The sequence below is a fragment of the Girardinichthys multiradiatus genome, chromosome 14 (assembly GCF_021462225.1).
Source record: "Girardinichthys multiradiatus isolate DD_20200921_A chromosome 14, DD_fGirMul_XY1, whole genome shotgun sequence".
Lineage (NCBI taxonomy): Eukaryota > Metazoa > Chordata > Actinopteri > Cyprinodontiformes > Goodeidae > Girardinichthys > Girardinichthys multiradiatus.
In genome coordinates this window covers 23797009-23820624 of record NC_061807.1, presented here as the reverse complement: position 1 = coordinate 23820624, position 23616 = coordinate 23797009, and the positions used below count along the sequence as shown (strand labels likewise).

Sequence of the window (23616 nt, the reverse complement as noted above, 5' to 3'; positions counted from 1 at the left end):
TTGCGGCCAATACAGCGTCAATTCATCTTGGGAATGACATATACAAGTCCTGCACAGTGGTCAGAGGGATTTTAAGCCATTCTTCTTGCAGGATTGTGGCCAGGTCACTACGTGATACTGGTGGAGGAAAACGTTTCCTGATTCGCTCCTCAAAAACACCCCAAAGTGGCTCAATAATATTTAGATCTGGTGACTGTGCAGGCCATGGGAGATGTTCAACTTCACTTTCATGTTAATCAAACCAATCTTTCACCAATCTTGCTGTGTGTATTGGTGCATTGTCATCCTGATACACAGCACCACCTTCAGGATACAATGTTTGAACCATTGGATGCACATGGTCCTCAAGAATGGTTCGGTAGTCCTTGGCAGTGACGCGCCTATCTAGCACAAGTATTGGGCCAAGGGAATGCCATGATATAGCAGCCCAAACCATCACTTATCCACCCCCACGCTTCACTCTGGGCATGCAACAGTCTGGGTGGTACGCTTCTTTGGGGCTTCTCCACACCGTAACTCTCCCGGATGTGGGGAAAACAGTAAAGGTGGACTCATCAGAGAACAATACATGTTTCACATTGTCCAAAGCCCAAGATTTGTGCTCCTTGCACCATTGACACCGACGTTTGGCATTGGCATGAGTGACCAAAGGTATGGCTATAGCAGCCCGGCCGTGTATATTGACCCTGTGGAGCTCCCGACAGACAGTTCTGGTGGAAACAGAAGAGTTGAGGTGCACATTTAATTCTGCTGCGATTTGAGCAGCCGTGATTTTATGTTTTTTGGATACAATCCGGGTTAGCACCCGAACCTCCCTTTCAGACAGCTTCCTCTTGCGTCCACAGTAAGTCCTGTTGGATGTGGTTTGTCCTTCTTGGTGGTATGCTGACATTACCCTGGATACCGTGGCTCTTGATACATAACAAAGACTTGCTGTCTTGGTCACAGATGCACCAGCAAGACGTGCACCAAACATTTGTCCTCTTTTGAACTCTGGTATGTCACCCATAATGTGTGCATTTCAATATTTTGAGCAAAACTGTGCTCTTACCCTGCTAATTGAATCTTCACACTCTGCTCTTACTGGTGCAATGTGCAATCAATGAAGACTGGCTACCAGGCTGGTTCAATTTAGCCATGAAACCTCCCACACTAAAATGTGTTTCAGCTTCATTGTCCAACCCTTGTATCTACATATATCTATACATGTGCCAAAACTACATAGTTTTTTTGTTCTTTGTGTTACTTATAGTTGCCCTCAGTGATCTCTACTTTAATCTAATAATTAAAAAAAATCCACTCAGCAGTCAATCAATCAACAGGTGACTGTGGAGCTTTGGAAGCAAGGTTAATGAAATCTTCATCTGTCACAACATTTCCACAAAAGGTCAAGAACACTTTTGTAATGCTGCTCTCCTGCTTGGAGAGCATAACCTTCAGCGACAAAGATAAAGGTTACATTAACCTCTTCAATTCAACTGATGATCTAACAAGTGGCAAGCAGTGTGTTCATAGACCCCCTTTAACAACCTAATGTTAGATTTCAAAACAATTTAGTGCTATTACACCACGTGTCTGAATCACTGTAGCTACAGCACATTCACTTTAAAACAAGGTGTTTTTAATAAAAAAAACGTGGTTTGAGAGAGAGACTGTTATTCTTAAGTTGGACAAAGAACACAAAACATTTAGTGACAATTTAGAGTGAGCCATGTCTGAACATAGTAGCAATGTTTGTTCCATCACAGAGATGTTGAGATCAGTCAAAAGTGCTCAGCTCTACATTTAATGTGTGAAAAATGCATCTTTTGTGACTTTTAGTAAGCTAGCTCTGGTATTAATCAATGACTTGAGATCATAATTGGAAAGCACACAGAATGAGAAATGTATTAAATAGAAAGGAGAAACACAGCATTTATTAATATGAAGCATATAGTTACAGAACGTCTGAACTACTGCCATTTCAAAAAGTACTCAAGCTAATCCTGAGTTTCTTCATGAAGCCTTTCCACCTGTCATGATCTCGAGGTGTTTTGAGTTTTTTTAAGGATTTGTTCCCTCCCTGTTGTTTCTGCCTTCTAGTTTCTCTCAGCAAATGTACCTCTGCTCAAACATTATCTACACATTATTCAGTCTCTACCTCACATTCTTTCTACCGATTATATACTTTTCTATTGGCCCTTCTTTTAGAAAATTGCCTTTGAAAGAAGCAAAGGAAAGTGATCAAAGCCATCTGAAGCTGTATAAAAAAGAACATACTCAATGTTATGGGTTTCAACATACTCCTTATTCTTTCTTTGCTTTCATGAATTTTCTCCCTGTGCTCTATTTCTCCCTCCAGTCCAAAGGCATGAGTGTTGGGTAATTGGCGATTATAAATTTCCAATGTATATGAGAATTTTTGGTTGGCTGTCTCTGTGTTTTACAGAACTCTGGTGCGCTTTAGGATCCTTCACACCTCCAGCTGGAGTAATAGTGAATCACCTTTTTTATACTCATAATCTCAGATTAATATATTTCCTTCTAAAGAGGTTTTTTTTTTCAAAGTGTATAAGAAAACGCCAATCAGTGAGAATTGTTTTTTCTCAAAATATTAGCATATTGTGATAAAGTTCATTATTTTCCATAATGTAATGATGAAAATTAACATTCATATATTTTAGATTCATTGCACACTAACTGAAATATTTCAGGTCTTTTATTGTCTTAATACGGATGATTGTGGCATACAGCTCATGAAAACCCAAAATCCCTATCTCACATAATTAGCATATTTCATCCGACCAATAAAAGAAAAGTGTTTTTAATACAAAAAACTTCAACCTTCAAATAATCATGTACAGTTATGCACTCAATACTTGGTCGGGAATCCTTTGGCAGAAATGACTGCTTCAATGCGGCGTGGCATGGAGGCAATCACCCTGTGGCACTGCTGAGGTCTTATGGAGGCCCAGGATGCTTCGATAGCGGCTTTTAACTCATCCAGAGTGTTGGGTCTTGAGTCTCTCAACGTTCTCTTCACAATATCCCACAGATTCTCTATGGGGTTCTGGTCAGGAGAGTTGGCAGGCCAATTGAGCACAGTGATACCATGGTCAGTAAACCATTTACCAGTGGTTTTGGCACTGTGAGCAGGTGCCAGGTCGTGCTGAAAAATGAAATCTTCATCTCCATAAAGCTTTTCAGCAGATGGAAGCATGAAGTGCTCCAAAATCTCCTGATAGCTAGCTGCATTGATCCTGCCCTTGATAAAACACAGTGGACCAACACCAGCAGCTGACACGGCACCCCAGACCATCACTGACTGTGGGTACTTGACACTGGACTTCTGGCATTTTGGCATTTCCTTCTCCCCAGTCTTCCTCCAGACTCTGGCACCTTGATTTCCGAATAACATGCAGAATTTGCTTTCATCCGAAAAAAGTACTTTGGACCACTGAGCAACAGTCCAGTGCTGCTTCTCTGTAGCCCAGGTCAGGCGCTTCTGCCGCTGTTTCTAGTTCAAAAGTGGCTTGACCTGGGGAATGCGGCACCTGTAGCCCATTTCCTGCACACGCCTGTGCACGGTGGCTCTGGATGTTTCTACTCCAGACTCAGTCCACTGCTTCCGCAGGTCCCCCAAGGTCTGGAATCGGCCCTTCTCCACAATCTTCCTCAGGGTCCGGTCACCTCTTCTCATTGTGCAGCGTTTTCTGCCACTCTTTTTCCTTCCCACAGACTTCCCACTGAGGTGCCTTTATACAGCACTCTGGGAACAGCCTATTCATTCAGAAATTTCTTTCTGTGTCTTACCCTCTTGCTTGAGGGTGTCAATAGTGGCCTGCTGGACAGCAGTCAGGTCGGCAGTCTCACCCATGATTGGGGTTTTGAGTGATGAACCAGGCTGGGAGTTTTAAAGGCCTCAGGAATCTTTTGCAGGTGTCTAGAGTTAACTCGTTGATTCAGATGATTAGGTTCATAGCTCGTTTAGAGACCCTTTTAATGATATGCTAATTTTGTGAGATAGGAATTTTGGGTTTTCATGAGCTGTATGCCAAAATCATCCGTATTAAGACAATAAAAGACCTGACATATTTCAGTTAGTGTGCAATGAATCTAAAATATATGAATGTTAAATTTTCATCATTACTTAATGGAAAATAATGAACTTTATCACAATATGCTAATATTTTGAGAAGGACCTGCATTTTTCATTTGGTTGTTAAGGGCTAAGTTTATTTTTGATATTCCAATACAGGTTTGAAGTAACCCAATTATTTTTATACAGACAAATTCAACATATTTTAGTTGATATTTTAATAGAGTGTAAACCCCCTGAGGGCAATTTGCAATATTAGTCAACCAAGCAGAACCCTGGAATCACAGAACTCACTCCATTTGATATTAGTCCTGAGAAAGCATCTATTCTGAGCGTGTGACTGACAAAGTGTTTGGGTTTAGATATTAAAAAGTTCTCTTTAGGTAATAAAACCAATAAATCAGCCAAGCAACATGAGCTCCTGGCTGTGCATCAATCAGAAGGTGATATCTGGTCATGTTTACATTGTAGATTTGTCCATTTAGGATGTCAAAGGTTATCTTAAAAAAAAAAAAAAAAACTTTAATTAGTCTGCCAGTTTTGCTCTGATTTTAGTGTGATCCCTCATCAGTTGTAAATGCTTGACAACCACTTTAGATGAACACTTCCTCCGGTGAGGGCCATCTATAACTGTTGAGTGCCCCCATGATATTGCCAATTGCAATACCAGGGCGTCTTTGCTAGTGTGACAAATAGATTTTGTATTTCAACTGCAGTCTAAAAGAATAACAACTTCACTGGTCTTCCTGCATCTAGCCTGTATGCGCAGTTTGGAAGTGTGTGTACTTCCTGATGCATGGTATTTTTCTATTTCTTTTGGAGGAGATGCATTGTTGGATGCCACCCCAGAGGGCCTCTCCAAGACCCTACACAGTCCATTTTAGAGGATTTTATTTATTTTGGGTTTTTTATGCTTTAGTTATGTCTTAGTTTTGTAAGGAATGTGCTCAGTAAGTTTACAAGACCACATCAATCAACAAATGTTTACCTGAGCAAATCATTGATCAAGTCATAATGATTTTGTAACTATATTTCAATATTTTAAGATGTTTGTATTATGTGTCTTCAAAGGAAATTGGCCCTACATTTCCAGAAGAATGCAAAAAAAAGCCTTATACACTAATTAGTGTATTAGTGCGCCTAATGTTAGTATATTAGTGCGCCTAGGCCGCCTAATATAAAGTTAGATACACTTATCTATTATTAGCTGGTGACTTTACATGAAACATTTTACACTTCACTGATCAATAGTTGGCCAATCAGAAACAAAAAATCTTTCTCAAATCAGCAAATTTACTTTCTAAATGTACTGCCCCATCTCACTGAGAATAACTGTGAAAGTTGATGAGTGAAGAAGAGTTGGATAGCTACAGTCATATTCAATAAATTAGAATATGTGTTCCAATGATGCTCATTTGTCAGAATAAAAGTACCTTTTGAAAATAACCTTTAAGCAAGTTGTGATCATTAAGTCCATATTTCTGTATTAAAATGTTTTTGTATTGGTCTGATGTAATATACTAATCTTCAATGTCAGTTTTTCATTAGCTGTAGGCAGAACATCATCACAATTGTCAGAAAAGGTTTGAAAAGATCAGTCTTTGTAATTTATATGATTTTTCACTTAGTGAAGTGAGTTAATGAAATAAATGAAATTTTTGATTATATTGTGATGTATTAAATATGACTTTATTGTCAGTATCAGTCAGAACTGTATACAACAGAAGATAGAGGGAAGATAAAAGAAAGCTGAACATATTATAGCAAAGTTGCTCTATTTTATTCTTTTGAAGAGTCCAGTTCTATTTGTCATGGAACATGGTGGATTAGGTATTGTTCGCTATCTTTACATTAACCTAACTTTACAGTTAAGATAAAGCTGTACTTATGCCCCTTTTCCACTGTCCCATTTTAGCAGGCGCAGCTCCGCTCGACTGGGTTTCGCGCTACTCGGTACGGTACCTGTTGTGTTTCCACCGACAGCAGAATCTACGGCGGCTGAAGCCCCGCCTCCAGCCATGCTGCTATTAACGTTACTGTATTACATTGTCACATTAAAGTAATCTGCATGAAATGATAAAAAATAAATAGAAAATAAAAACATAAATAAATACTAATAACATTTTTATAATTGTATGGAACATACCTGTTAAAAGTAGCTTAAAATGTGATCTTCTTATTCATTTGTCTTGCTTTTGAAATAATAGTGCAATCATGTTTAACTGCAGATATTGTGTAGCACTAACTGCTCTGTCCCACACACACGGTGTGACGTTGCATGTGGTCCTCAAATAATTAATGATCACATAAGACAGAATGACTGTTTACTGTCAATCATGACTTTTACTTTTCAAGTATTAACTTTAGCATCACTATTCATTACTTAAATGAGGTTGTTGAGAAAAAGTGATGATTAAACATATCTTAATTGTGATTTACTTTCATTTTCAGAGCAAAGTTAGTGGGTTATGTTGTCCTGGAGAGTTGAAATGCATTAATTATTTTAATAAGTTTTGTTATTGATGGATATGTCCCATAATATGTAACATTTTACTGTGTAGATTTCCAATGATGCAGAGAGGCATCTTTACTGTTGGACTGTTTATGATAAATATTTTTTTTCTTCTTGAAAAACGTTTTTATTGAGACAAAAGGGAGAGTAAAAAAATATATATTTTTCCCAAATAAAAATCAGGATTCTCTGAAATTGTTATTGACAGGTGGCTGCACAGTGACACAGTTGGTAGCACTGTTGCCTTGCAGCAAGAAGGTCCTGGGTTTGATTCCTGGCTGGGGGGCTTTCTGCATGGAGTTTGCATGTTCTCCCTGTGCATTTGTGGGGTTTCACCAGGTACTCCGGCTTCCTCCCACAGTCCAAAGACATGCCTGTTAGGTTAATTGATCACTCTAAATTGCCCTTAGGTGAATGAGTGTGTGCATGGTTGTTTGTGTGTTGCCCTGCAATGGACTGGTGACCTGTCCAGGGTGTACCCTGCCTCTTGCCCATAGACTGCTGGAGATAGGCACCAGCTTCCCTGTGACCCACTATGGAATAAACGGTAGAAAATGACTGACTGTTATTGACGGGTCAGAGCTTTTCAAAATCAGGAATTGGAAATAGGCCACATAATCTATACAGTTCTATACAAGACGTTTGCTTAATCAAACTCGACAACCAAATATGCTATTAATTACATTTATTTCGGTTGCTGAAAAGCCCTTAAATTATAAGAGTTGGATTTTGAAGGTGTCCATATTCAACGTGACAGGTGCTGTAAGTTATAAAATTGGATTATCAATCTATTATTGCATAATATATATAATGATGACATTAAATTATCATAAAGTTGCCTGAGCACCTTCTATAAGGCATGTGTAGCAGTTAAATTTAGTATGTTGGTGGAAACAGCCCGGTGTCAGGTGCTTTCCTCCAGCCGGCCATCCAGCGGCTCGTCTGAGCAGTGCAGCTAAGAGCGCAGCAGCATCCCGCGGCTCCGCTCTCCTCTTCCTCTCCCTTTTCTTCCTCCAGCAGCCTCCGCGTCTGTGTGAGTGTGTGCAGCTTGGGATGTAACAACATGCTGGCTGCTACGTTTCCATAGGAAAAGAAGAACCAAACTAAAAAAAAGAAAGCTCAGCTCTCTCTCATTTTTTCGTCCGTCTTCTTGCTTCTCTTATTGTCTTGCCGGCAGTGATAAAGAGAGCAGGTACTCCTATTTGTCTATTCCGTCAATTTCTCACGAGTCGCATTTTTTTTCTTTCGCTCCATCACAGATGTTATGTCAACACTTTTTGGGTGGTGTGGGGTGGGGAAAGAGGAGGGGATGGGTTGGACTCACGGTTCTAACGGAATTTCTTGTGGGCTCTTTTGGTGTCTTGTCTCTCTTTCAGTTAAATCGGGGGGCCCTGTGTTTTGTTTTTTTGGAATAAGAACATAAGCATTGCTGTTTTCTGACTTTGAGACAGAAGAAAGAACAGACTCATCTGGAATTTCCCAAAGAATTTATCCGGACGGCTTCGGTAAGTAAATATTTTCAAATAAGTAAGCTGTACGTTTTAAAAGAAATGCATGCAACACCAGTTAAATTATAAAAAAAAACGAGCGTTTTGTGCTTTCTGCTCTAATTACAGTCACCGGAGCTTTAATGTTCTCCTTCCTGGGTGTCTAGTAAGTAACCGTTACTTTTTCTCTAAACAATGCTCCGATGATGAGAAGAGCTGCTGCATTTGTTTGGAACAGTGCTGATTTTGTTTCTTTAAATGCAGCGCTCAAGGAGCACTCCAGATGGTGTCGAGATGTTTTCAGAATTATGAACCTTCATAATTGATTACAAGTAATTAGTTGCAAGCATTATTTGCACCGCTGATTTCCCCCCCACTCCTCAAACACTCAGAGAAGGCTTAAAAAATGGCTGGAATTGCTGTTGTTGGGAAAGTTTATTTAAATTTCTCGGCTGTTGCTGTTTGAGGGGTCTGAGAATATAAGTTCTAACTAAGGTGATGGAGACTGTGGGTGGGCTGTGACTCACCCAGTTTACTTATTTTTTTCCCGCTCTTATCTGACAGGCGTTGATGCCAGATTTAACTGCTGATTGACGGCGGATCATGCGCAGTCGCGTGTCTCCACAGACCCGTTTTTCTTTCCTCCTCTTCGCCATTAACCTATAATTAGATGCTAAGTATCTAATTGTGCTTTTTCTGCTTTCAAATGATGATTTAGATCTTCTTAATAATTCTCTTACCTGTATTAAAAAAATTATGGAGGCAGTGGAAGGCTAACAGTCCTGAAGTGTCCAGCTCTTGTCTTCAGGAACTGGTGTCCTGCATGTTTTAAATGTTTCCGTGGTTCGACATACCTGATAAAAAAAAATTTCACCAGGACTCTGGAGAACTTGATTACACACTGAGGGGTTAATTCAGCCATTAATTGAGCTGTGCTGAGGCAGGGACTTGTCTAAAACATGCAAGACTCCAGCTCTTGATGACTGGAGCTGGACACCTCTGAGCTAGTCAGAAGTAAGCCCCATGATTTAGCTGCTTTTAACAATTTAAAACAAATGTTGAAAATGTTTGTGTCCATGGGAAATACTGTTATTTTTGGTGAAAGCCTTTTTGGTGGAAATTGTATTTGAATAATATGTAAATGGCTTATTTATGGTAAAATTGGAGTGCATTTGGTGTAAAAATGAAAGTTCTTTCTGACTTAATCAGGTTTGTAGATGTTTTTTGGCAGTCTAAATGTAGACATAATTTAGATAAGATTGACAAAAAAAAAAAAAATGATACAGCCGGATTTGAACTCAGGATACCTTGATTACCAACACACTGTGACTGGTACTGATGAAGGATAAAGACAGTTTTATTGTCCTTGTCTTATAAATTAAACACCTTTTTTTAATCTGCCTTCAAGATATTCTGTCGTCGCTGCCTCATTTCTTTCTTGCAATATGGTGAGTTAACTTTTAAAGCACAGGTCCTGGCACTGTATGAAACTGCTCCAGTTCTGGTCAGAAATCATGATTCATGCTGAACAACTGTCATTTTGCTGTTGTGAAATTTTGTCTCTAATGGTATCCAGAAATAACCTTGGTGGTAGTGCCCACCCTGTATAACTCAAATGTTTAACAGCACTTTACATGACAATGTGTTGTTTCCAACCAACAATAAACCACAAATATGTAATGATTTCGTTATAGTTACCTCTCTCAATTTTACATTTGTTAGCTCTGAATTTAACAAAAAAATGTCTACTGATGTTAGTACCACAATATAACAACTGAAAAACGCATTCACACTGAATCAAGTGTAGCTGTCTTTGAGTTTTGGTTCCAGATATCTGGACTTTTTTGCAAACTTTTTTGTGGTTCTTACGATTTTGTTTTATTTATTGTTTTAATCGTCCATGCTTGGATCCTTTTTAGACTAACTGTTTTGCTTGGTTTGGAGGATTTGTTTTCTTTTCTACAAACTTGCTGTGATTTAACAACTGTAAATTATATGAAAAAAGACAGCAAAAAAACAAAAAGCTACTCCTTGGAGACTGCGGTTATAAAATCGCTTGAAAGCTCTTGTGGTCTTTTTGCAACCAATGACATTTATGTATCCCATTAATACCAAGGATCACATTGGAAGCCTTAGAAGAGGTATCCCCAGTAATGCCTAACTTTGCTAATTTGCATCCTGAACACCTAATTAATATATGTGCATGTGCTATATTCAACAGAACAATATCTAATTAATTTAGCATCTGCTTGACAGAAAGAACATTTTTTTTTACATTATTATAAATAGTCAGACAGCGAGGGGTTGAAGAGTCTCTCTGTCACCCTATATTGCTGAGGAGTGATTCATATGTAGCCAATTACCCGTGATTTGCAGTCATACTTGGCTTTTGAGAAAGCAAAAAAAAAAAAAAAAAACTCCTAAAAGGCGAGATAATGAACTGAAAAGTTTGTGTGCTTCAGTGTTTTTGTGGCAAGCTGAGCTGAAGAGCAGCAATTGCAAATGAGGTCCAAGGGCAGCACACGCGCAGCCAGACAGATGCGTCTTTCCTGGCCAGTGTAGAGTGACAGAGGGCTAAGTGAGCATGACCATTGAGGAGAGGTAATAGCATTACAGTCTGCCAGTCAGGAGGCATGCGAGAGATGGGCTACTGTTGCATTTCTCAAGGAATCGAATGATAGCACAGGAACCCAATATGAGGACAGATGCTCGGTTGGTTTTAGATTTGAAAAATGTTGCTTTGGTATCTGTGGTCAGCACTACAGATGTCTGTCTCTGTGTGTCATTAATATTAAAACACATTATGAATAAACAATGATTTTTTCTATGTAATACTGCCAAATAAAACCACAGCAGACTGATCCACCACCAGTTTTCTCTTTTTACCCAATGAATTGTAGCTGAAACAATACTGGAATGCTGCAATCTTTCAGGTCAGGCATCCTTGACTTTAAGGGCACAAAGTCATTTGCTGTTGATCAACGAACCAACTTCAAAGCTTTCCAGGTCTATTCATAGTTAACAACATCTTCCTGTTGTATTTTTCTGAGAACATTCTGCAGTTTTTCTTTCTGTTCAAGTAATACTCTCAAGAAAGTAATGAGCAAATCCACATTTATTATTTGTGGGATTTTTAGCAGAAGCTATAAGATGATCTGGTTGTACACGCTGATCCATTGTAACCTTCAAGAACAGGAACCAGCAGAGTCAGAGAGATGCACCTCTGCAAATCACGTTCTCTCGTTAATTATGCCCTAACGTATGGCCGCTCTGGGGTTGACAGAATGCAGTTATGTTTAATTATGGTTTATAAACTTAATGCAGGTGTCATAATCAGGGTAACATTTGAAATGGGCTCTCTGAGAGGGCTCTCAGAACACCTGATAATGAATCTATTAGAAATACAGTACTGGCCTGTACTGAATTTTCTTTAAGATCTGACGGATGTTTGACCAAGTTTTTTTAAGGACTGTAAAGAAAAAAAATGCTCCAGGTCCTTTGATAGAGATAGAAAATTAAGAAATTTCAAGAAATTCATTTTTCTCTGTAAAAGACCTGCTGATCACAGATCAGAGCCCACCTCTGGCGAATCTCTGAAACGTACGATGTTTTACTGCTTACTGCAAAGTTTTCAGACTGTTTTCCTGTACCGAGTCATATTTGTCAGATTACTATGTTTAATTTACATGTTTTCATCTTTGGAAAATTCTAAAAAATATGCAAAAACTGCCCAGTCAAGAGTAAAAATTAAACAAAGGTGGATGCTCCTCATCTTTGGAAAAGTATTGGCAATATCATCTTTTTGTTTGTGATGAAAGGAACACTTGATTGTGGTCCAGGCTTGGCAAGCCGAGTCGCCCACTCCCATGGGCCGCTTTATAATGAGGATACGCTGTCAGATAATTAGATACACCTGGCGCAGGCATTTTCAGGAAATTTTTGATTCATCCAAAAATAAAATGCCTGCGCCTGCCAACATGAAAGCAGGGGGAAAACATCTCCCGCTGTCACATTGCCTCCCCTTTTATAGAGGCAATGTTTTATTTATTTATCCACATTTTAGCGCTCTTGGATAAGAAGAGGCTTCATTTTGTAATAGCTGGAGCATTTGATGCCAAAGTTTCATTTTTCTACTTGCAAAGCTCACTCAGAAAGGCGTTGACCCTCCATGGACACAGTCCAAGAGACTGGATGTTCTAGTGTTGCTAAATATACCAGCTCTTCTTGACTGCATGGCACAAGATACATCTCACATTCCTCATCTGAAGACCCTAGTATGACAAAATAAATCCAGCTCCAAATAGATGTGGGTAAACAAGCATGTCAGATAGCCTCAGAGGTGGCTGGGTCCCGTGTGTAAATGGGAACAGGTGCAAACCAGAGGTGGATATTCATGTAACGATATCCTTACTGTCTCTTCTTTCTTCATGCAACATATTTTACATACAGACACAAAACACTGGGGGATCACAATTGAACAAATGGTGAAGCAACTTATCAGGTATTTAATTTACACACTGTATGCAGTGAGCTGTGACAACCTTACTGAATTTCTGAAAACACACACACACAATCACCGAAACACCATTTCACAAACTGATGTCCTTTGGCAGAACCCTAAGCCAACTTTTTTAGGTGTTGATGAAAATGTGTTCAAAGAGGTGAAAACCTTCTTATATGAATTGTGCGTCATTAGACCACTGCATTGGTTCTATAACAGATACTCTTTAGGTTTGTTAAAGAACAACTTTTGCTTGTACTGATGTAAGGCAGGCAGGTGACCCATGCTGCCAAATTATAAAATACTCATGGATGCTGGTTATGTAGGGACTCTAGCTGGTCCTTCCAATCTCAAAGACTTGGAAATCTTCACCAAAGGTTGGTGCTTTGCTGTTTCATACTTTTGCAGTTTTAGTTGTTTTGTGCCCACCATTTTTTTGGACTAGATGGGGCTGTTGTGATAATATTGTTTTATGATTAACTCATAGTCTACTGGAAGGAAATGCGTCAATGTCAATCCTAAATACTTAGTTAGGACATTCTGTTATTTTGTGTTAAGAGTCACCATCTGTCATTTAATACAGTTGAACTCCAGATTCGGGACCGGGTCACGGGGGCAGGAGACTCAGCAGAGACGCCCAGACGTCCCTCTCTGAAGACACCTCCTCCAGTTCCTCCAGGGGGAGCCCAAGGCGTTCCCAGGCCAGCCGAGAGACATAGTCCCTCCAGCGTGTCCTGGGCCGTCCCCAGGGCCTCCTCCCGGTGGGACGTGCCTGGAACACCTCCCGAGGAAGGCGTCCAGGAGGCATCCGGTATAGATGCCCGAGCCACCTCAACTGGCTCCTCTCGATGTGGAGGAGCAGCGGCTCTACTCCGAGCCCCTCCCGGATGGCCGAGCTCCTCACCCTATCTCTAAGGGAGTGCCCGGCCACCCTACGGAGGAAGCTCATTTCAGCCGCTTGTATCCGTGATCTCGTTCTTTCGGTCATGACCCAAAGTTCATGGCCATAGGTGAGGGTAGGAACGTAGACCGACCAATAAATTGAGAGCTTTGCTTTTCGGCTCAGCTCTCTCTTCACCACAATGGACCGGCACAGCGCCCCCATTACTGTGGCAGCCGCACTGATCCGTCTGTCGATCTCCCGCTCCATTCTTCCCTCACTCGTGAACAAGACCCTGAGATACTTAAACTCCTCCACTTGAGGCAGGAACTCCCCTCCAACCTGAAGAGGACAAGTCACCCTTTTCCGGTCGAGTACCATGGAGGAGGACATAATGTCCTCCATGACTTGGAGGAGCTGATCCTCATCCCAGCCGCTTCACACTCGGCTGCGAACCGCCACAGCGCATGCTGTAGGTTTTGGCTAGAGGGGGCCAGTAGGACCACGTCATCCGCAAAAAGAAGAGACGAAATCCACTGGTCCCCAAACCAGACCCCCTCTGGCCCTTGGCTGCATCTAGAAATCCTGTCCATAAAAGTTATGAACAGGACCGGCGACAAAGGGCAGTCCTGCCAGAGTCCAACATGCACTGGGAACAGGTCCGACTTAGTGCCAGCAATGCGGACCAAACTCCTGCTCCGCTCGTACAGGGACCGGATGGCCCCTAATAAAGGGCCCCCGATTCCATACTCCTGGAGCACCCCCCACAGGGCATCACGAGGGACACAGTCGAATGCCTTCTCCAGGTCCACAAAACACATGTGGACCGGTAGGGCAAACTCCCATGAACCCTCGAGCACCCTGTAGAGGGTATAGAGCTGGTCCAGTGTTCCACGGCTGGGACGAAAACCACACTGTTCCTCCTGAAGCAGAGGTACGACTATCGGTCGGACTCTCCTCTCCAATACCCTGGTGTAGGCCTTACCAGGGAGGCTGAGGAGTGTGATCCCCCTGTAGTTGGAACACACCCTCCGGTCCCCCTTCTTATAAAGGGGGACCACCACCCCAGTCTGCCAGTCCAGAGGCACTGTCCCCGACCGCCACGCAATGTTGAATAGGCGTGTCAACCATGACAGCCCTACAACATCCAAAGACTTGAGGAGGTACTCAGGGTGGATCTCATCCACCCCCGAAGCCTTGCCACCGCGGAGCTTTTTAACCACCTCGGTGACTTCAGCCTGGGTGATGAAAGAGTCCAACCCCGAGTCCCCAGCCTCTGTTTCCACCACGGAATGCGTGATGGCAGGATTGAGGAGATCCTCAAAGTACTCCTTCCACCTCCCGATAATGTCCTCTGTTGAGGTCAGCAGTCTCCCGCCCCCACTATAAACAGTGTTGGCAAAGCACTGCTTCCCCCTCCTGAGGCGCCGGACGGTTTGCCAGAATCGCTTCGAGGCCAACCGGTAGTCCTTCTCCATGGCCTCACCGAACTCTTCCCAGGCCCGAGTTCTGGCCTCTGCCACAGCCCGGGCCGCAGCACGCTTGGCCTCACGGTACCCGTCAGCCGCCTCAGGAGTCCCACAAGCCAACCACAGCCGATAGGACTCCTTCTTCAGCTTAACAGCATCCCTTACTGCCGGTGTCCACCACCGGGTTCTGGGATTGCCGCCACGACAGGCACCGCAGACCTTACGGCCGCAGCTATGGGCAGCAGCATCGACAATAGATGCGGAGAACATGGTCCAGTTGGACTCTATGTCTCCAACATCCCCCGGGATCTGGTCGAAGCTCTCCCGGAGGTGGGAGTTGAATACATCCCTGGCCAAGGGCTCTGCCAGGCGTTCCCAGTAGACCCTCACTATGCGCTTGGGCCTGCCAAGTCTGTCTGGCTTTCTCCTCCTCCAGCGGATCCAACTCACCACCAGGTGATGATCAGTGGACAGCTCAGCCCCTCTCTTCACCCGAGTGTCCAAAACATGCGGCCGAAGGTCTGATGATACGACAACAAAGTCGATCATCGACCTCCTGCCAAGAGTGTCCTGGTGCCAAGTGCACTGATGGACACCCTTATGTTTGAACATGGTGTTCGTTATGGACAATCCGTGACCAGCACAAAAGTCCAATAACAAAACACCACTCGGATTCAGATCGGGGAGGCCATTCCTCCCAATCACGCCTCTCCAGGTGTCACTGTCGTTCCCCACGTGGACGTTGAATTCCCCCAGCAGAATAATGGAGTCCCCGGGAGGGGCACTATCCAGCACCCCCGACAGGGACACCAAGAAGGTCGGTTACTCCGCACTACCGCTCGGCCCGTAGGCCGAGACGACAGTCAGAGACCTATCCCCAACCCAAAGGCGCAGGGATATGACCCTCTCATCCACTGGGGTAAACCCCAACACGAGACGGCTGAGCTGGGGGACAACAAGCAAACCCACACCAGCCCGCCGCCTCTCCCCGTGGGCCACTCCAGAGTAGAAGAGAGTCCAACCCCTCTCAAGGAGATGGGTTCCAGAGCCCACGCTGTGCGTGGAGGCGAGCCCGACTATTTCTAGTCGATATCTCTCGACCTCCCGCACAAGCTCAGGCTCCTTCCCCCCCAGCAAGGTGACATTCCACGTCCCTAGAGCCAGCCTAAACATCCGGGGATCGGGCCGCTGAGGTCTCCACCTTCGTCTGCCACCCAATCCTCTTTGCACCGGTCCCTCACGGTTCCCCCTGCAGGTGGTGGGCCCACTGGGGGATGGTCTCGCGTCTCTCGTTCGGGCTTGGCCCGGCCGGGTCCCGCGAGGAGCAACCCGGCCACCAGGCGCTCTCCGACGAGTCCCGACCCCAGGCCTGGCTCCAGGGTGGGACCCCGGCTCCGCTGTACCGGGCGACGTCACGTGCCTCGATATTTTGTTCTTCATGAGGGGTTCTTGAACCATTCTTTGTCTGACCCATCACCTAGAGCCTGTTTGCCATGGGAGACCCTACCAGGGGCATTTAGGCCCCAGACAACATAGCCTCTAGGATCATTTGAGCACTCAAACCCCTCCACCACGTTAAGGTGACGGTTCAAGGAGGGGGAAGGCACATTCCAAATTAATGGAAGAAGGTGCTCTGGTCAGATGAGACTAAAATTTTACTTTTCTGCCACCAAGTAAAATGCTTTGTCTTGTGCAAACCCAACACATCCCATCACAAAGAACACCTTCCCCACAGCCAAACATGGTGGTGGCAGCACCAAGCAGGGTGCTTTTCATTAGCAGGGAAGGGAAACTGGTCAGAGTCCAAGGAAATATAATTGGTGCTAAATACATGGATATTCTTGAACTTGTACCACCTGTGATTTCAGAGTGGAACAGAGGTTCACCTTCCAGCAAGACAATGACCCAAAGCATACTGCTAAACCAACACTTGATTGGTTTAAGCGGAAACATTACATCTAAATATGTTGGAATGGCTCCTTCATGCTGGATGGTTTTCACCATCCAGCATGAAGGAGCTGCAGCAGTTTTGCCTTGAGGGATGGCCAAAAATCCAAGTGGTAACATGTGGCAACCTCATAGAGACTTCTCCAAAGCAATTTGCAGCTGTAATTGCCGCAAAAGGTGGCTCTGCAAAGTACTGATTTCAGCGGGGTCGAATAATGGTGCATGCTGATTTCTGTTATTTTGTCCAATTTTTGTTCGCTTACAAAAAAAAAAAAAAAAAATCTAAGTTCTATGCAGGTTTTGTAAATTTGATGGTCCAAACTCTCAATCTGTTTTAAATCCAGGTTAGACAAAAAAAATATGAAAACTGTCGGGTGGTAGGGATACTTTTGCAAGACACTGTATCGTAATACCTAAATAAAAAATAGCATATTTTTCTATGTATTTTCTTGCCGGTCTTTAATATAGGAAGAAAGTTGTTTGTAATATTTTTCCAGGTATGGTCGCATTCAGCTGTTGGATGGTATTAAACTTACCTCAGGTAGACCTTGAAGTTAATCAATTAAAATTTCCTATTTTAATTTCTCTAAGATAAGAACCAGAGTGAAGTCTCACCCAAAGATGTGTAACACTATCATGTTAAAAACACCACATGGTGTGGCTTTTTAAGTCTCACTGCTCTCAATCTTGAATTTTCACCTTGAAGTGTAATCTTTGGTTAAGTTTCAATCAAACTGATATCGTTTTTAACCTTTGACAGGATGTTTAGGTCTCCAAAAGTAAGAGCAAATAAAATGTGGCTGCGATCCATTTCTCCAAGAGAAAACAATAGTTTCAAACAGGAACTGAGTGAAATCCGTATTATTAATTCCCCTACCAGCCTGTGCATCTAAGTTGCTTTATAGTGATGTTTGAATTAGCTTTGTTTCTGCCATCAGATATTGTCAACATCACTATGTTAGAGCACAGATGCTCAGAAAACCCATCTGCTTTGACAAAAATGAAAATTATATTCCCTGGGAATGATAGTGACCAGAAATTGACCATTGTTCAGCTTAATTAAAGCTCATCATTGATTATTATGTTGATGTGTGATGTCTAATCCTGGTGCTAATCATACAAAACACACACGAGACCCTAAAGTGTGCAAGGTAGTTAAATTTGCAAGACAACAATTGGGAGATTATTCAATATCTACATTTAAGCCCGTAATCTGACCAGAGTAAAGCATATAAATTAAACTCCCTTCAATCTTTTAATCTGGAGAATAAGCGTGAATAAGATTGGCTATAATTTCTTGCATGTGTGGTAATGCATTTAAATAAATTCAGTTGTAAACAAGTCTCACACTAATCTATAATTGTTGGTTGTGTGGTTTAGACTGCTTCTAGGAGTGCATGGTATTCTGGTCCGTTTTTAAGGGATATAAACAAGAAACCTCCACATATTCAGGTCTGTAACATTTAGGAATAACTAATCATTTTTGCAATCGCAGTTCACTATGTGTTTTTAAAGGCAATGGTTTCCTGAAGGTTCAATAGCTGGAATACCCTAGCTTATTTATTGATTGGTAGGTTTCGGGATTTTATTCTTTAGAAAGAAAATCTGAGTCAAAATCATCTTTAAGGACTATAATACATACAAACTTATGTGTAAACATTGTTTTAATTGAAAAAAATATATCAAACGTTGACCATTAACGCAAAAATGTTCTACAGGTTTCTTAAAAAAACCATTTGCTTTGAATGTAACAGCACATCCTTTATGTTTATTTGACTTTTCATTAAATCAAAACAATGTTCAGTTTTCAGTTTTGATGCATATAAAAAGGCAAATAGAAATCAGAATTTACAGGATTTCAGCTGCTGAACAGCAAGGAATGTTGGTTGATTGGTTGAATTTTTCTGAATTTCATTAAATTGTAGGTCTTATTTGTTTTATATATATCTCAACCTTAAATATGAGATCGTTAATGCTCATTCAACAGTACTTCTACTTCCAATTCAGGCCAAACAATGTAAACTTTATATTATTAGTAACATAGCACTTCTAAGGCAAATGGGGGTGGCAACAGCTGAGGTAAAGGCTTTGCTGAAAATGTTGAACATTTGCAGATAAATCATTGCCACTGACATAGCTATGACAACCATCTGACAACAACAATGCTTACTGAATATTTTTTTGACAAGATACAGAAAACATTTAACCTCTGTAAAATATCAATGCTTTCAGACATGGGCTGATTTCTAGGTTGCACAGTGAACTACAGTTCTAAAGTGATTATGATTGACTGAAAGCAGAAGATGTCAGAGACGGAACAGACTTTTATTCCTTTGGTACCAGAGGAGAAGAATGATCATTGATGGCTCTGCCTCGAATAATACAGCTACTTTTCTTTAACAAGCCATAAAAATCATTGTTGAATGCAACCTCAGGCAGGTTCGATAGCCACTCCACCAGAGCTGCTTACTCGGCTAAATAACAAGTTAACATCACTTTGTTAGATTCCAACACTTCATAAAGAGATATATATACAGCAGAGGTGCATTATAAATAATATGTACAAAAATCAGATTTAGCTTAAAATTTTAACTAAATTTAGCTGGTGTTTCGTCAACCATGCCTTTGAGTTTTTTACAACTATGTAGGCTACATCTGTAAAAAAAAGCCAAAACAAAACTGTGATGAAACCACTTCCAGGCTGTTTGAATCCTACATTTGCCTCAAGCTACATGAGTTATGCTGGCTGCCGGAGGTTCTGGTAACTCTGCAGCTGCTCGCCCACGAAAATAACCAGCTAATATAAACTTTTTTTAAACTCTCAAATTCACTTCACAAAGAGGGGATTGACAGAAAAGACATGATATTCAGTACAATGAGCACATTTACATGAAAATGTTAACAAAACATAACTAGTGAAACAGAATTGGCAGAAAAGACAGAATATATTACACACTTGTTTTAGTTTTCATCAGCATTGAAATCCTCTGTATTTTATGCTTTCTTTAGGTCTGCCATGTACATCTGCCTCTAATAAAGTATACAGTAAATGATAAAACAGCTTTCATGCTGCTTGGGACATACATTTGAGACACGGTTTAAGGACATCGGTAGCTAATCCACCAGAGCTGTTCCCTTAGCAAAAGAACCAGCTGACATCAGCTTGTTAGACTCTCAAAGTTACTTTATAAAGATTAAAATAGCAGCAGTGTTATATTGATATGTACATCTGCTTTTAGATAAATAAACTTGTCTTATGAGATTTTATTTGTTTATTTTTTACCTGATTCTGATTTTCAATTTTATCCCGATACTTAAGACTGAAGTCGTTGTCTAAAATATCGACAGCTAACACTTTTGTTCAACAAGACTGTCAACACACCTACCTATGTCAGCTACCTCTCCTTATCTATATTTATGCATGAGGATTTAAATATAGGTTTTAATAAATATTATAAATAATACAATTAAAGGTAAAATAACCAACATTATAACAATATGTGATATTTTAGGAAAAATAGCTGACAATTAAATTAATAAAATCATATACCATAATTTCTAAAAGCTATTCAAGGACATACATTGTACATAGTGTATTATATACATTGTACATAGGATTTTTGTTTATGGTTAACATACCATGACAACCAAATGGGGCGAAGGCCCACTGTAGACATGTTACATTGGGGCTGGATGTTTGTCACTAATTTGGAACAGTTCTCTATCAGCAATAGGTGCTTGTTAAAACCGAAATATTGTTTCAATAGAGCAAATGTCAGTGTATCCTTACAACATTTTAGTAAGCTACAAGTGCTGTAACACGGTTTGGTGTTTTATCTCCAGCCATGCTAATGCTTTGGCAATCCTGTGCAGTCTGGCACCTTGTGAGAGTTCTGGAGGTTCTGGTATGTTGTGTATTGACAGCCAGGTCTATTGGGATGTGGAGGCAAGAAAGAAAACAGAGGAATAATGCAAGGAAGCTGGAGCCAGGGTACTCCACACAGTTCAATGCTGCTGCCTCTAACTGACACGAACAAGAGAAATCAATTAGACCTACTTGGGTTGCTATCCAAGGGACTTCCACCAATGGAAAGGGTATAGAGAATCAAAGTGCTTGGCAAAAGCAAAGCAGCAGAGGACAAAAGTAACCTCAAGTAGTTTGTTTTTTATCAGACTAGTTGTTGACCTCAAAACAACTTTAAATTTCTCTGTTTTTACTTCCTGATATTTTCCCACATTTGTTTTAACAGATTTGATGCAAGCCTTTTTTTTTTTTTTTTCATTGTTCCAGTTTGTAAAACAAGATCGGGAGGTAAAACCGTTTCCTTTCATCTTGGTTCCGTTAGTTCCGTTAGTTCCGTTAGTTCCGTTAGTTCCCATACATCGTTAGGTTTATATATCAGATTTATTTTAAACCACTTGAAGGTCACTGTGAAACATTTTCTTTCTATAACATCAGAGGCCTTGCAGTTCTGCTCTGCAGAATAAGAATGTCATTTATAGATTTAGTTATACAGCTTTAAAGCTCATATTTAAAAAGGGTCTAGATTTACTGGAATCTTTATTTCGTTTCATAAGAGAGAAAAGTCCAAGTCTAAAGGAAGAAATTTAAATGCAAAATTGGAAAAATTCCAACTTTGGGATCAGGGAGACATGGATTCTCAGGGTATAAGTTATTAATCATGTTTTAAACTACAGTCTGAATATAATGGGCAAATACAGGGTGTCTTAATAAATATTGAAATAACTGGTATTCTAATTATAAAGTCAACCACATGGACTTTAAATGTAGAAGTGCAAGCTTATTTTCCAAAAGGGGTGGAAGTGATCAAATGCATTTACACAGCTGATGTTGTATGCATATTTTATTAAATGGAGCTTAGCTATATATTGTAGATACAGCTGGGAGGCAAAAAGCGCACAGCGTGAATTTCATTGGACCCTGAGGCTTCATTGTCTTTGATCCAAGTGAAAAGGGACAGTTTTGATTCAAGCTCTACCTTGAACATTTTGAAGCAAATCCCTGACAAGATCAGCAGCTCTCGGGCTGTACAAAGTGTAATCTCCACACATAAGGGGATGTGGACATCCTCTGGAAGGGTGTTGAAGCCTATTACATTGTGTATATTGAAATCTTTTCCTTCCATCTTTCTCGATGAATATCTAGGACATGGTAGAGGGGTGGGGGTGGTATTTTATAGAGTCAGAATTAAATTCAACAAAGGCACCTGTCTCATATAAAGTTTTTAAATGACTATGATTAGATAAAGTTGACTGCAGTTTAACAGCTTTGGGTAGATTATAAGAAAATGAGTTTAGTTTTTGTTATTTGTCTACATGTCTTGTGACTCAATTACCATTTTATGGTTGGAAGGACATCAAAAGCATGCATATTCTGTCAATAAACATCTCGGCCAAACTTCATCTGAAAGTGAAAGTTAAGTGGATGTCTAAGTCTTGTTTAAGAGATAAACCATTACCAATACTTATGACTATCCACCTGAAGTAAAAGATCACATGGATATGACAGTTTGTTGACTATAGTGTTGTGCATATTGCATTGTTATTTGCAATCCATGCTCTACAGTGGGAAAATTCCTACTTAAAATTATGGGAAAGTAGGGCATTTGTTTGTAAAAACAGACTTCTATATTGCTAAAGACAAAATGAGAATGACATACAAAGAACTGACCGTTTTGGTGCTCCATCTGGACATTGAAAACATCATAAAACCCTCAAAGTTTCACACAAACTGACAGCCAACATTATTGGATATCCATGTCCACATCCCACATACAGTACAGACCAACAGTTTGGACACACCTTCTGATTCAAAGAGTGTTCTTTATTTTCATGACTATGAATATTGTAGCCTCACACTGAAGGCATCAAAACTATGAATTAACACATGTGGAATTATATACTGAACAAAAAAGTATGAAACAACTGAAAATATGTCTTATATTCTAGGTTCTTCAAAGTAGCCACCTTTTGCTTTGATTACTGCTCTGCACACTCTTGACATTCTGTTGATGAGCTTCAAGAGGTAGTCACCTGAAATGGTTTTCCAACAGTCTTGAAGGAGTTCCTAGAGATGCTTAGCACTTGTTGGCCATTTTGCCTTCACTCTGTGGTCCAGCTCATCCCAAACCATCTGGATTGGGTTCAGGTCCAGTGACTGTGGAGGCCAGGTCATCTGGCACAGCACCCCATCACTCTCCTTCTTGGTCAAATAGCCCTTACACAGCCTGGAGGTGTGTTTGGGGTCATTGTCCTGTTGAAAAATATATGATGGTCCAACTAAATGCAAACCGGATGGAATAGCATGCCGCTGCAAGATGTTGTGGTATCCATGCTAGTTCAGTATGCCTTCAATTTTGAATAAACCCCCAACAGTGTCACCAGCAAAGCACCCCAACACCATCACACCTCCTCCTCCATGCTTCACTGTGGGAAACAGGCATGTAGAATCCATCAGTATATAATTGCACATGTGTTAATTCATTGTTTTCATGCCTTCAGTGTTAAGCTACAATATTCATAGTCATGAAAATAAAGACAGCTCTTTGAATTTGAAGGTGTGTCCAAAATTTTGGTCTGTACTGTATATTTTTAAAAAGAGATGTATTTGCCTGTTTGTGAACAAATTTGCATCCATACAAGCTTTAAAATGTCAGCTAACATCCTGCAATAACCATACCACTCCAGAATGTAACAACTTCAAAGTTTGAAAGCTAAAAAG

General features: G+C 41.0%; 1 protein-coding gene across 35 annotated transcripts in view; it reads left to right on the top strand.

Moving 5' to 3' along the window:
• Positions 1-7559: 7559 nt before the first annotated feature.
• The window catches only part of LOC124880267 (receptor-type tyrosine-protein phosphatase delta-like), a 622546-nt gene continuing 606489 nt past the window's right edge, over positions 7560-23616 (top strand). For 17 of the 35 annotated variants that reach the window (XM_047385260.1, XM_047385277.1, XM_047385288.1 and 14 more), the window contains exons 1-3: positions 7561-7782; positions 7967-8095; positions 8207-8243. The gene's annotated coding sequence lies outside the window, so the exon portion shown is untranslated. Of the gene's footprint in view, positions 7783-7966; positions 8096-8206; positions 8244-23616 lie in introns of all 35 variants that reach the window. The other 18 variants (XM_047385290.1, XM_047385283.1, XM_047385276.1 and 15 more) reach the window with 5 other exon arrangements.